Source organism: Harpegnathos saltator, unplaced genomic scaffold, assembly GCF_003227715.2.
Source record: "Harpegnathos saltator strain DR-91 unplaced genomic scaffold, Hsal_v8.6 scaffold47, whole genome shotgun sequence".
In the NCBI taxonomy this organism is placed as follows: domain Eukaryota; kingdom Metazoa; phylum Arthropoda; class Insecta; order Hymenoptera; family Formicidae; genus Harpegnathos; species Harpegnathos saltator.
The window spans coordinates 1,429,855-1,443,803 of record NW_020230283.1 but is presented as its reverse complement, the minus strand read 5'-3'; the positions used below and the strand labels follow the sequence as shown (position 1 = coordinate 1,443,803).

Below are 13,949 nucleotides of genomic sequence, written 5' to 3'. Positions count from 1 at the left end.
TTGCCGATGCGGTGGTATTGGAAATTTAACAGGAAACCCCCGTTTCCTTTCGAGTCAAGATTCGAATAATGTTCGAGGAACGTTTCGTGAAGTTGCGAGGGAAGACGCGTGGGACGAAAGTAAATCCGCGAGCGCGCTCGTGAGAGACGGCAAAATACATATATCCGCTCGCTCGCTCGCTCGCTCGCGAAGCCCGTCGGGAACACAACGAGCTTATTCGCTTACGTTTATTTATTAGTGCGCGAGCGAGATTTCATGGCGGAATATTTTACAAGCCGTAACAAAAGTCGGTATTGCGGTGAAATATTTACACGGGAATTAAGACGATCCGCTTGCTGTATTTGATACACGGAGTAAGAGCAAACGTCAATATTTGAGGGAGAATTTATATCGAGAAAGCTTGTTACCTCTCTCTCTCTCTCTTTCGGTTGGAAATATCGAAAGCTTAATTATTCACTCATTGATCTTATTATATCTCCAAAGAGACTCGGCATGTGGAGAGTCCTGAGGCGCTGCTCTGCATTTTCTTTCACTCACCTGTACCTCTAGTTTGACGTCGATCCTTCGTCACTGGAGGGGGAGGGGGGATACCGAACAGGGCGAAGAAAACATATCTGTGGTTAAAAAATATCTCATCAACCATCGCGACACGTCCAACGACACTTGAACACGTCTCAGTGGCAAAATTCAAATCATCCGCGTGTAATTTGATAGTCATTTATCGAGACATTTACCGTCGAAATTGAAAACTCGGTGACGTCCGATTAAATTCTCATCAGAAAATCGATCCGAAGTTACATAAATAAATTGCATCCTCCTGCAATATCTCGGTTCATCGGAATACACCGCGTGTCACGAAGATGTCACTGTCGAAACGCAGATCTCGCTGCGATTTTTATAGTCCATCCCGAGGCCGAGTAAGAGGGGGGGGAGGAGAGGGCAAGGAAAAGGGAGAGAATGCAGTTTCATAGCTCATGAATATGAGGGCGGCGGCATGATATCGATGTTCGATGTCGCGCAAGCTGCAACTACCGGCCCCTCGTCACGGACTTTATTTGTGAGCGCGTACGTGACGGACAGCAGAAAGAGAGAGAGAGAGAGAGAGAGAGAGAGAGAGAGAGAGAGAGAGAGAAAGGGAGAGGGAGAGAAAATGAGCGAAACCACGCACGAAAGGAAAATGTTTATGATGCGCGCGAACGCGCTTAAACAGTGTGTCGCGTAACAGCATGGAATCCGCATTGTCCTGCGCATCCAGCGAGGAATCAAATGCGATCGATATACGAGCGGAAAGAGTATCCGCGCCGGTATCTCTCGCCGAGCGCGCAGCGGCGACCGATGGAGAACGCTCTTTCACCCTTGAGTAGGTCGGACGGATAAGTTTGTTTATCCGGAGACGGGAAGTTTCCTTAAGCACACACGGTGCAATCTATACCCACCCACCTATATACCTGCGAATTGACCTGATAGAGAGAGAGAGAGGGGGGGGGCGAGAGGACGTGGAAACCACTCGCGCATTCCGCCGCGCGCTGCTAGTGTTCTTTCGACGAATTTGTCGTTGAACTTCCATTAGCGAAGAATCAACCGGAAGCGAAGGAATCACTTTATACTCGCCGGGTATTTCGTTTTCTCTTCATCCTCGGTTACCTTTTCTCCTCTTATTTTCGGCAATTGACCTGAGCGTTAATTATCGATGAAATCGGTATCTTGAAATGATTAAAATTATATATATATATATTATATATTTCTTAAATATTTCTCTAATATTTTCTCTAATATTTCTCTAATAATTCTCTAATAATATATATATATTTTTTATTTATATTTCATATTCCCCATTTACCCGTTAATTTTTTTACATCTCGACAAATATCTCTTAATAATTTTTCAAGTAACGTAGATATGTGTGTACATGTGCGTGCGTGTATGAAGTAGTAAAGTAACAAGCGCAACAAACGCGAGGCGAAAGGCCGAATTTGCTTACCGCGACAATGAGAGCCGAAGAGTACGAGCGAGGGAGACGGCGAGGAAAAGGGACAGCGAGATAGGTTAGGAAGGAAGAGAGAAAGAGAGAGAGAGAGAGAGAGAGAGAGAGAGAGAGAGAGAGAGAGAGGTCTCCTTTTCATCCCCTTAATAAAGGCAACGTTTCAGGGACGCGTGTCAGAAAAAAGGCTAATCAACAATTCTCTTTGCAAAATGCGCTCGTGCATATGCATCGTCGCGTGCGGCCCGCATCTTTATTCCCGCGCACGAAGCGTGCGACGTACGCGCGTATACAGCCGCGCGCGGCGACCGAGATGGAGAGGAAACGCGACTTGATAAGGAAATCCCGGCGCCGTCAGTGCTCGCGGAAGCTCGCGGGGGGTGAGCAACCTAATTATAACAAAAACTTGCAGCCGCTTATTACCGCCGCTGAAATACGTTTACCTTAGCAGCGCACGGCAGGACGCGAAGGGTCGACGCGGAGCGACGGGCGCGTCGGAGCGCGTACGTTACGCTCCGAAAAGTCGCGCGTCGCAGGATTTACAGGTGTAATATTTCTGGCGGAGGTCGCAAACCCGCCGCCGGCTGCCTGCCTGCGCCACGGCTTTTATATACGGCTGTCTCGCGCGCGGCCCTTTCCGAATCAAAATCATGTCTCGTCGAATTTGCGGCGCAATATACAGACTGTTGTCTGATCTCGATGTCGCAGATGGCAACTTCATACCATTTTCTTCGCGCGCAGGAACAGCTCCTCAGTCCCTCTCACGGTCCGCGTTACTTTAGATCTTTCTCCCGAACCGGTCGCAAAAATTTGTTCACTTTCCGCGGTCATGTTGCTCACTTACATTTACTTCAACGTCTGTCCAAGCTTAAATCGAACGCTGACCCGAGCAAAAAATTGTTAGTGCCATCCTCATGAAGTATAAGGCTAAAAGTAGGATGCTCTAAAAAGAGATGTCTCATTAATACTACATCAGGTCCCGAGATAGATCTTTTAGAAATACTTTAGATTTTGCGAAATAAGCTTTTACTTTGATAAGGAAAACTGATGAGGGCCTTAGATGGATTTATTAGCGGTGCCTTAGATTTAATAAATAAGGCTTTGATAGAGATAACTGATAAGGACCTTAGAAGGATTTATTACGGATACCTTAGATTTTACGAAATAACGCTTTAACATGGAAAATTGAATGTAAATCTTGGAAGGATTTTTTAAGACAGGATGCTTTAGGTATACAAAATCAAGTTTTCTTATAAAAAATTAATAAAATCTGAACCGTGTAATAGAATTGTCATAGTTTATTTTGCTTTAGTAGGTTACGTTATCTGATCCTTTTAAAGATTTTTTAATTATACCGCAATTGAAAACAAATTTAATTAGTTTTATCAGTTGCCATATTTATTATTCTCTTTCAAGGATTTTTCTAGTATTGCCTTCGTTTTGAAATGCAGCAAACTTTAATGAAAACAGTGGCAGGATTTTTATGTGTAAAGAATGCTTTTATTGTAAAGTATGTTATATTTTCAAAATAAAAATGCTTGTTTATTAACAAAATTGTAAAGAATTAAAGAAATTACAGTCCAGATTTCTTGGCATGAAAAAAACGAATATTTTTACTCAGGCAATAATAAAAATATTTTCTCGCAAGGTCCTATTAATATTGCCTTATAAAGCCCTATTGATATTGCCTTATAAGGACCCGTTAAACTATTTGTTACGCATCTTGTCTTCCTATCCTTACTAGGGGGCCGATTAATGTTAGGGAAAAATAATCAGACCCTTACCAGAGAGCCCCATTAATTTTCCTACTCGAGAATAAGCAGATAGAACTCGTTAAACTCGATAGAAGAGTACCAAGTCTTCGCCAAATCGCTGTCGTAATTATTGACATATTAATGGGAGAAAAATGGCGAGTCAAGGCGCGCGACGCGCTGCGGCGAAGTCTCATTCAAAACGCCTGAATTTCTTGACGAATCTCTCGGTAACGGTGCGCAATATTGAACAACATTTATAATGCATGCCTCCATCAGAGTAGGACAATAGTTTGCACGGTATACTTCAAGCTTCTGCACTGATCCTTGAGATTCTCGAGACGGCATCCGCAGGGTTAATATGGAGCCAAGAGAATTCCAATTGAGGTTTCGCGGCCGCGGGTGACTTCTCGGCGCCCGTGGTCGCTCACCGCACGACGATGATTTCTCCGCGTCTCGATCATCGATCGCCCGATCCCTGACGAGCATGAGCGAGTCGCTCATGCGTCGATGATCGCCGGGCTCGACTCGCAAACATTTCCTCCAGCTCACTTACACGTGTCCTCGTGCGCCCGCAATTGTGTTCCGAGGTGGGAAAGAGCCTGTCCCTTTTTATTCCCACAATCGGCCGTTTCCTCATCCCCTCGACACGGTTTGCCAAGAGCACGGATCGCGAGTCACCGTCGCGCGGCATCGGGATAATGAACAATTCGCGCGAACAAGTCGTTCGTACGTCATTTGGATCAGCGTGACGAATCACGGAAGACGATAATGATAACGTCGCAGTCGCGACAAATGTAATTAAAGCGTCAGCGCGAGCCGGCTCGCTGGGAAACCGGAGTGCTCGCTGAGGAAAGAGACCGAGAGGGAGAGGAGGAGGAGGAGGGGGGGGAAGGGGAAGGCAGGAAAATCGAGTCCAAGTTCATCAAGGAATGCGTCGTTAAAAGGGCGAGGCAATTACCTCTGAGAGCAAGCCGGAATGCAATTATTTCACTGTCCGACGATACATTACGCGTCGTCGGCGGGAATGAAAATCAAGATAAACAAAGCGCAAATTCGCCCCGATGTCGGCGCGCGCGTTGCATCCATTCGCCGCGATTTATATCGAGACGCGTGAAGAGACTAGGACTCTCGTCGGCCGAGGGAAGAACGCCGCGCCACGCCGCGCGAAATTACACCACCGAAATAATTTGGCGTGCGCGCAGCTTGTTCGTTACGGGATAATTGGGGTGCGGCGCGTTCATTAAAAATTGCCACGCGGTTGCCGCGCACCGTTGCGTAAGCGGAACACTTTGTTATCATTCGGCGGCGTTGGCGGCGAGACGACGGGAATTAACTGCGAAAGTGTGCACGCAGATCGATAATTACGCCTCACGCAACGGCCATTATTTCGCGTGGCCGCGGCGACAGCAGCGGCAACAATAATGTTACGGCAATCGAGTCGACACGCAAAGAGAGCGCGATTGAATTATTAACGATCACGCTAATAATCGCGGATTCCTAACGGAGTTAGCCTCAGGGTAGGTTGCCGGTCGCCGATTGCGAGCGCGCGATGCTGAGGATGATGAAAAATCGCCTCTCGATGATAATCGACCGATGAATGATGACGCGTGCAATTAACTGCCCATTCTTCCGCGCTATGTTGAACATTATCGATGATCGATAATGGACAATGTCAGAAACTGATTTCGGTTGGCTCATTAAGCGCGCGGTCGCGGGACCCACTCGAGTTGGAGAGAGAGAAAGAGAGAGAGAGAGAGAGAGAGAGAGAGAGCACTCGCTAATAATCGCCGCGGCGGAATAAGACGAAAGATTCCGCGTTTGAGAGCCGCCCGCACGTTTTCCAGCGCATTATGCGATTCGAGATTGCACTTTTTTCCCCGTACACCGGGTACTTTCCAGTTGAGTTTCTTTCCTCTTTGTCGAGCCCCTGCTCTTCCTCCCCCTCCCCCCCCCCCCGACTCGAGTAGTTTAATTACTCCCAGTTTCCGTGTACGGTTCCTCGTGTACACTCGTGTATTTCTGTACACGGAATATTCTCCCTTTTCGCAGCTCGTGGCCGAAAGAAATGGCCCTTCCCATTCGCGAATTTCGCGTATGATTTGCATAATCATTTCTTTAAATCAAGAAAATATTTTTCCGAGCGTAAAAGGGAAGACGAATAGTGAGGACGATCGTCCGTGAACGAGTGACGTATCGACAATGTAAGGTGTATAATTTATGAAAGAAGGAAAATAAAGGAAAAACCAAGAGGAAGTGTAAGAGAACGCGACGAAGTCAGGCGCGCGACAGAAAATGATGGATTCTTCAGACTCGCGTCGAGCGTGATTATCATATTGTAATTATCGTAGAAGGAACACACGTCGCTGTCGCGCAATTATTTCCTTTCTATTCGCGCGATTTCTCCGAGTACATACTTCCCGCGTAACAGAAATACCGAGAGGTCACTATCAGCCGCGGCGAGAGATTATTTACAGGGAACAAACGCCGGCGTTCGCATTACCGCGCAAATAAACAAATCTCCGCGCTCGCAAGAAGAGTTTCGCTCCGCGGCGAGTTTCGCGCGAGCTTCTCGAGAGCGGGAATTTTTCATCGGCCGGCTCTCCCGATCCTCTCCGACGTACTCGTGAGAAGGGAGCGCCAGAAGGGCGGGAAACAAAAGGCGGGATTCTCTCCCTCGTGTCTCGCCGCTCGCGCGAGAAATTTTTAAACACGACGCGGCGCTGCCGCGCCGCCCCGAAGAGTCAATTAAATTCCGACGTGATCGCCCTAATTAAGGTAGTCACGGCTGCGGCTCGTCGCGATCGTCTCGGGACGCGACGATCCCACTCGCTGGACTTTTGCCGCCGACTCCATCAAGGCGGACGGACGGTTTTACCACCTTTCCCCCTCTCACACCCCCCCCCCTTTCACCGTCCTCCTCATTCCCGTCTGCTTTACCGCCGTGATTTTACCGGGGCGCGTGGCGATGGAGGGAGGGATATTACACGAACAGTTTCGTGCTGCTGCACGCGTACGCGCGGCACAGCTTTTTGCGCACAGTTCCTTGCGCGCCCCGGCGTGTCCTCGTCGCCGCGCCACCCCGCTGAACTTCATTAAAGCCGTTTCCGGGCTCTCGAATCGCCTGTCCGCGCCCATTCTCTCCCGCACCCCATTAAAACCGGAAACATCGAAGTTACATATATATATATATATATATATGTTCCCTGTGTTCTCGCGTCTCCTTTTATCTCGATCCTGCCGGGGGCAGAGGGCAAAAGCCTGTTTTTCCGTCGGGACATCATTAATTTCGCCGTGATTAGCGCCGTGATAGCGCCGCTGGTCGCGAAGCGTCCCGCGTCCGCGAAGATTTATCTGTTTTATGCATCCACCGACGTATATTTATTTATTCCACGCGTCGTGTCCATTTGTTTATACATATATATGCACACCCACACACACACACACATACACACACACACATGTTGGACGTCCACGTTAATCTATTCCGCCGCTCGAAACTTCCACTTGCATTTTTCATCGGGAGTTGTCCTTCGGGCGCGACGTCGCTTCGCGAACTGAACTGAACTGTGCAAACGCTCGAGTTGGATCGTGGCGGTTGCACACGCCGAGGAAAAAATGGCTCGGTCGAATTAACGCGACAGGTGGACGAACCGAGCGCGCGACGGAAAAGCGGGATCTCCTTGGAATCGGGCAAACTCGATTGTGAAAAGCGGATATTCCATCCGCTCCGAGCAAGACGGCGTCTGGCGTCGACGGGGCCATATCGTCGTCACGTTAATTCGACCAAACATTTTTCTCCGCGGATAAATAAATCTCTCGGAAGACATCAGAGACATGGCGAGACTGGATATTTCCCCATTTCAGCGTCATTTCGACGTAAGCTGAGAGCTCTCGGGCATAACGAGACGTCCCGATGAAAAATTACGAGTCGTCTGGAATAGCGTAGTCGCCAGGCTCTCGCGGAGCTTGGGCCGAGCGTCGCGACGTTTACCGGCTGTGGATGTACGACAAATGGCGGGCGAGTAATCGAGAGCGAGAGACGAGAGATCGATAAGTCGAGAGAAATAATATTTTCATCGTCGACGCGCGCTCGCGATTTCATCTCGCCTCTCGTTGTTGAGCGCGGCCATTACGGAGCGGCGAATGCGACGGAATGCTAACTAAGGAACTTACCCTTTAAGCTTTGTCGTCCCCTCCTCGTCTGCGTCGTCCTCGTCGTCGCTGCTAACAACAATACCGCCAGCCAGATGCGACAGGCCGGCGATGGGGGCTTTCCTGCGACGCGAAAGCGAGCTGTGCACGTTTGACAATAAAAAGCCGCAGTCTACTGGCGCTCGATCGCGACCGGCTCGTCTTTTATAGTCTTTGGACGCGCCGACGAGTTCTCATATTGACGAGGAGTAATCAGTTTGAAGGCTCCCGGCAATAATGTCTTCGTTAAAAGCCCGTTTGACTCATCGGCGCGGCGACGGGAAGAAAAATGAAAAGGCGGAGAACGTCCCGTCGCAGCAATCGCGCGCGCGTGCGGCAATCGCGCGTGTCGGCGCCGAGGAAAAGACGTAATGATCGCGCTGCATTGTAGATCGCGGCGTGAGCTTGTCGAGCTGTCAGCAATTAAACGCGATTAAATAGAAATAAACATTATTATGCAACGCGATGATGAAGCAGCGAGAGCGCGGAAAATAATATAATGGCCATCTCGCAATTCGCGCGCAAGCACGCGATCGAGCTTTCGGCTCGAGAATCGAGAGAGGAGATCTCTCTCGCGATGTCTCGAGTCACGGCCTGATTAGCGGACCGGAATTCGACAGCTCGCAGGAGCGCGTGCTCCAACGGAAAATAGATACTTCACACGCGCGGACGATTGTTCAACGCTTATCAATGCTGCGGTCTCTCTCTGTGAAATTGTGCGGAAATCTCCGCGGCGAAAAACCCACCGCCGTTCGCGACGCTCGCATACATGTGACACGAAACGACGACCCGAGCAAAAAATTGTTAGGGCCATCCTCGCGAAGCATAAGCCTCCGATAAGGCTGAAAGTAGGATATCCCTAAAAAGGGATGCCTCATTATTACTGCATCAGGCCTCGAGATGGATCCCTTCGATTTTATACGAAATAAAAGTGTGACAGGGAAAGCTGAGAAGGACCTCAGAAGGGTTTTTTAGGGATGCCTTAGACCTAAGATCTAATAAGGCTTTGATGCTGAAAAGGGCTTTAGAAGGATTTATTAGGGATATCTTAGATTTGATGAAATAACGCTTTAACGTGAAAAATTGATGTGAGTCTTAGAAAGATCTTTTAAGGATGCTTTAGATGTACAAAATCAAGTTTTGTTATAGAAAATTAATAAGATCTGAAGCGTGTAATAAAATTGTCATAGTTTATTTTGCTTTAGTAGGTACGTAGGTTATCTGATCCTTTTAAAGATTTTTTAATTATACCACAATTAAAAATAAATTTTACTAGTTTTATTAATTGCCATATTCATTAGTCTCTTCCAAGAATTTTTCTAGTATTGCCTTCGCTTTGAGATGCAGCAAACCTTAATCAAAACAATAGCAGGATTTTCGTGTGTAAAGAATGCTATATTTTAAAAATAAAAAATTCTTGTTTATCAACAGGGTTGCAAAGAAATAAAGAAATTACAGTCCAAATTTCTTGGAATGAAAAGAACGAATGCTTTTACTCAAATACAAATATTTCCTTATTAGGCCCTATTAATATTGCCTTATAAAGACTCATTAAATCATTTGTTACACATTCCGCAGGGCCCTTGTCTTTCTATCCCTACCAGGGCTCGATTAATGTTAGGGAAAAGTAATCAGGCCCTTACCAGAGCCCTATTAAATTTTCTACCCGGGGAACAAACGCCCGTTATACGATCGTGCGCGCGCGTGCTCACGCGGATACGCGGAGTCTCTCGAGTCTAGAATATGCGTCATTATTATTTACGTATGTATCGGTTAATATCGATATACGTAACGCGTGCATGCGACGCGCCGCTTGTTTTTCATCCACGTATTATTTATCCGCGTATCATCTCACGCGAGCGTGTGCGCGAGTTCGAAACGTTACGTGGAAATAATTTTCGTTTCAAAAAGAAAACGCAAATACCACGGGAAAGAGAGAGAGAGAGAGAGAGAGAGAGAGAGAGAGAGAGAGAGGGGGCGAGGGTGGGAGGAATGGAGGAGGGAGAAAAGGGGAAAGAATAAAACATAGCGCGCTGCGGAGGAACGTCGGGATGATATAAATTTTATTACGCGCGCGCGCGCACGCGCGGCGTGCGCAACAAGCGTGCGTTATTCGAGCATTACTCGGGCGTCTCTCGAGCGTTAAAACGCGCGCACGCATTAAAGTATCATCGCCGCGCTCGCGCGGCGCGCAGGTGCACGCGGGGGTACAGGTAATAAAACGTTAATTACCGATGTACTGCGCGCGCGTTTGCGATTCGCGCGCGCGCGCTTCCACCTCGCGGAGTATCCTTTGATTCGGCGCTCTCCCCCTGGCCCCCGCCTCTCCGTCGGCCCGCGCCTCTCTCCACGATCATCATGTCTCTCCTGTCTGGCGAGATTCCGAAATGAATTCGACATTAAATGCTATTTTACCGGTCGCTCGTTAAAATCAGCCGCGCTTGATTCGCAAAAGTCTATTGAAACTCGTCCAATTTGCGAAATGTATCGATGTGATCGAGAGAGAGAGAGAGAGGGGCAAGGGGCAGGGAGGGAGAAAGATGGGAAAGAGAACACGAGAGAGCGGGGAAATAGCTCGTCCCGGCGAATACGTAATTTATTACCTCGCCGTCATTTGCGCCGCGATTTTCGCGCTCGCGCGCAGCCGTCGCAGCGTCGTCGATCGTTAATGTTGCAAAATGTCGCGAAATGACCTCGGTATAAGAGAACGCGTCGCAAGAAGGGCGTCTGGAGGGATGACGGATGCGCGAGGCAGGGCGCTCGGTCGAAACGCGAAACGACGACGCGCGAGGGAGGAATCGTTCGTCTCTCCTCCTCGCGACTTCGGCTCACCTAAGGCCTCCTCCCGTTGCCCCCCCCCCCCGACTTGCTTTATATCTTTTTATGGATCTATAAAGGGGGACGCAATCTCTGAAAGTTTATGTAACCCCGAACGGCAGATGGACACACACGAGGAGAGAGACTATCAAAGTTTATTTTCGTCGACTTATATCGCTGTTTCGCCCGAGACTCCCGTAGGTTACGTTCTCTCCCTCTTTCCTCATCACTCTCCTTCTTTCTCTCTCTGTCGCTCGGGTCTTCGCGCTTTTCGTCCGAGTTAAGGGACTAACTAACGGCATTACGGCGAAATAACAGCCTTTCCGCAGGAAGCTGACCTCGTAAGTTTCAGAATCGTAGCCGGCACCGGCGCGCAGACTTCGATCGGCGAGAGCCCTCGATTGATTCACTTTATCACTTGGCGGATTATTGTATTGCCGGGGTAGTTTGATTACCGATTGAAGCAGAAGTCCTGCACCGGCTCGAAACGATTCGGTCCGTAGCGGCGAAGCAGCTTTCGGCGGGGATTCCTACGGGGTTTGGTCACGGAATTCCGACCAAGTTAAGATTAGTTAAGGATTGCGACTGTCGGCCCGAAACTTTGCTCTCTCCGTCCGCCGTGGTAACCGCGCCATCATATTTCTTCTCCCGTCTCACTCTCTCTCTCTCTCTCTCTCTCTCTCTCTCTCTCTCTCTCTCTCTCTCTCTCTCTCTCTCTCTCTCTCTCTCCGGCTCTCCGTCCCGCTCTCTTGTCGCCGGCGATCGCACGATACGACGATCCGTCGAGTATCCCGCGATAGGATGCACCCGGTCGATCGGTGTCGTTCCCGAAGACCGAGTTTAGGATACGATCGTCGTCGTCGTCGTCGTCGTCGGGGAACTTCGTGCTGACGGGAAGAGTCCGTGAACGGCAGAACTAGCGGAATCTGCGCGCGAGGATTCTCGCGAAATCGAAGTCCGTGAAATGAAAAATCGCGAAGGGTTCCGTGATTCACGCACGATAAGGGCTCATGATATTTGATGGGCATTTAAATCGCGCGATGCGAGGGAAGATGCTTTTCAGTGGTAAAAGAATGGCGTTGAGCTCGAGTCCCGCGAAATCGTCCGACGTCACAGTCGCACAACCGCAGCGTGGAAAAATCTCGTGACGGGGAACGCGACGTAAATCTCGTTAGAGATCCTTCGCGCAGTCGTAAGATTGAGCTTCGATTGAGCGTTCTACGGCGTCTCGGCGATCGTTCTATAGACCGTCGCATCTCCGCGGAGCAGAGATGCGTTACACTGTAGAAAAACAGAAATCAGCCGAAACAACTTGAATCGAGTGAAACTAACTCGATTTCAGGATTGCACATGGCGGACTGTGTGTGTTCTTTTACATCTGGGCGATTTTTCCTTCTCTCGTTCGCGCCAAAGCAGGTCGGAGTCGAGTTCGTTGAGGCAACGGCGAATCTGATCCGGCGCATGGTCGATCGCACTCAGCGTGCAATTTATTTAAGCTTCCAATCGAAGGCTGAATTGGAATTAGTTACGCAGCTCGACGAAGCTCTTGGCAGTCGAAAGAACATACACTTGGTATGTGCGTGTTGAATCTCGTCAACGTCCGTTGACGACTAAATTCAACAGGCTAACTTCCGCGTTGCTGATTCGGCCCCTCGAGTTCAACTCGATTGCGGCTCGCGCAACAAAATTTGAGCAACCCCGAGACTCCGAGTGGAAAAATTAATAGGGCTCTAGTAAGGGCCTGATTATTTTCCCTTAACATTAATCGGGCCCTAGTAGGAATAGAAAGACGACAAGGGCTTTACAAGATGTGTAACAAATGGTTTAGCGGGTCCTTATAAAGCAATATTGTGAAAGCCTTATAAGGCAATATCAACAGCCTTATAATGAAATATTTTTATTATTTGAGTAAAAATATATTCGTTCTTTTCATTCCAAGAAATTTAGACTGCAATTTCTTTATTTCTTTATAACCTTGTTAGTGTGCAACAAGAATTTTTTATTTTAAAAATATAACATCCTTTACTTAAAATATAGCATTCTTTACACATAAAAATCCTGCTACTGTTTTTATTAAAGTTTGCTGCATTTTAAAATGAAGGCAATACTAGAGAAACCCTTGGAAAAGACTAATGAATATGGCAGTTAATAAAACTAATAAAATTTGTTTTTAACCCTCGGAGAACACACAGGGTCAATTTGACCCTTACCTCGAGTTTGATCGTAAATATCTTGAAAGCATTTTGAAAATTGGCGGGCCTGAGGCCTGAGGCCCTCTAGCTGTAGTTTGGGGTAGTTAGTAGTAACTAACTATACGTTAAGATGCTCTCTTTGTACAGCGCAACACGCAGTAGGCGTTGGGCATTATTCGAAATCGGTGCAGGTTCATTCTGACCCTGTTGTGTACTAAGCGTCGGTTTGTTCCGGATAAACATTTTTAATTTACACCTTCGTCACTTAGCAAAATAAATACCTTTTTTGAAAGGTACACTAGAGGACTATTTTTTTTTTTAATACAAGTATATCTTGGGAATATGAGGATAAATTTTCAGCCAAAAATATTGAAAGTTGAGAAAGATATTTTTTTTTTACTAAATTTTGAATTTTGCAGAAAACAATTTTTTGTTGTTAATTTTTTTAAATATGTAAATGATTCGAACGACACTTTTTTTCTACGTCAATTGATTCTACGATGTTTGAAGTGTATCTGAGAATTTTTTCAAGCTGATCGGATGTGTGTATGGGAAATGGTAGACAATCAAAACGTACGCAGAGTCAAATTGACCCAGAGTGTTCTTCTTGATCTTGAAAAAAAAGGTGTGTCCTCCGAGGGTTAATTGCGGTATAATTAAAAAATCTTTAAAAGACCAGATAGAGCGTACTAAAACAATACTAAACTATGACACGCTTCATTATTACACGCTTCAGATCTTATTAATTTTCTAAACCAAAATTTGATTTTGTATATCCTCTCCTGAAGCATCCTCTCTTAAAAGATCTTTCTAAGGCCTACATCAGTTTGCCATGTTAAAGTATTATTTCGTAAAATCTAAGGCATCCCTAAAAAATCCTTCTGAGATCCTTCTCAGCTTCCTCTTTATTAAAGCGTTATTAAATCTAAGGCACCCCTAATAAATCCTTCCCTCTCATCAGTTTTCCTTGTCAAAGCCTTATTTCGTAAAATTTAAGGTATCCTTAAAAGATCC

General features: G+C 47.2%; 1 protein-coding gene across 1 annotated transcript in view; it reads right to left on the bottom strand.

The window, feature by feature from the left end:
• Nucleotides 1-8,028, bottom strand: part of LOC105186805 (cysteine-rich venom protein pseudecin) — a 74,018-nt gene extending 65,990 nt beyond the window's left edge. Inside the window, exon 1 of the mRNA XM_019843053.2 lies at nucleotides 7,909-8,028. The gene's annotated coding sequence lies outside the window, so the exon portion shown is untranslated. The remainder of the gene's footprint in view (nucleotides 1-7,908) is intronic.
• Between the last annotated feature and the right edge of the window lie 5,921 nt (nucleotides 8,029-13,949).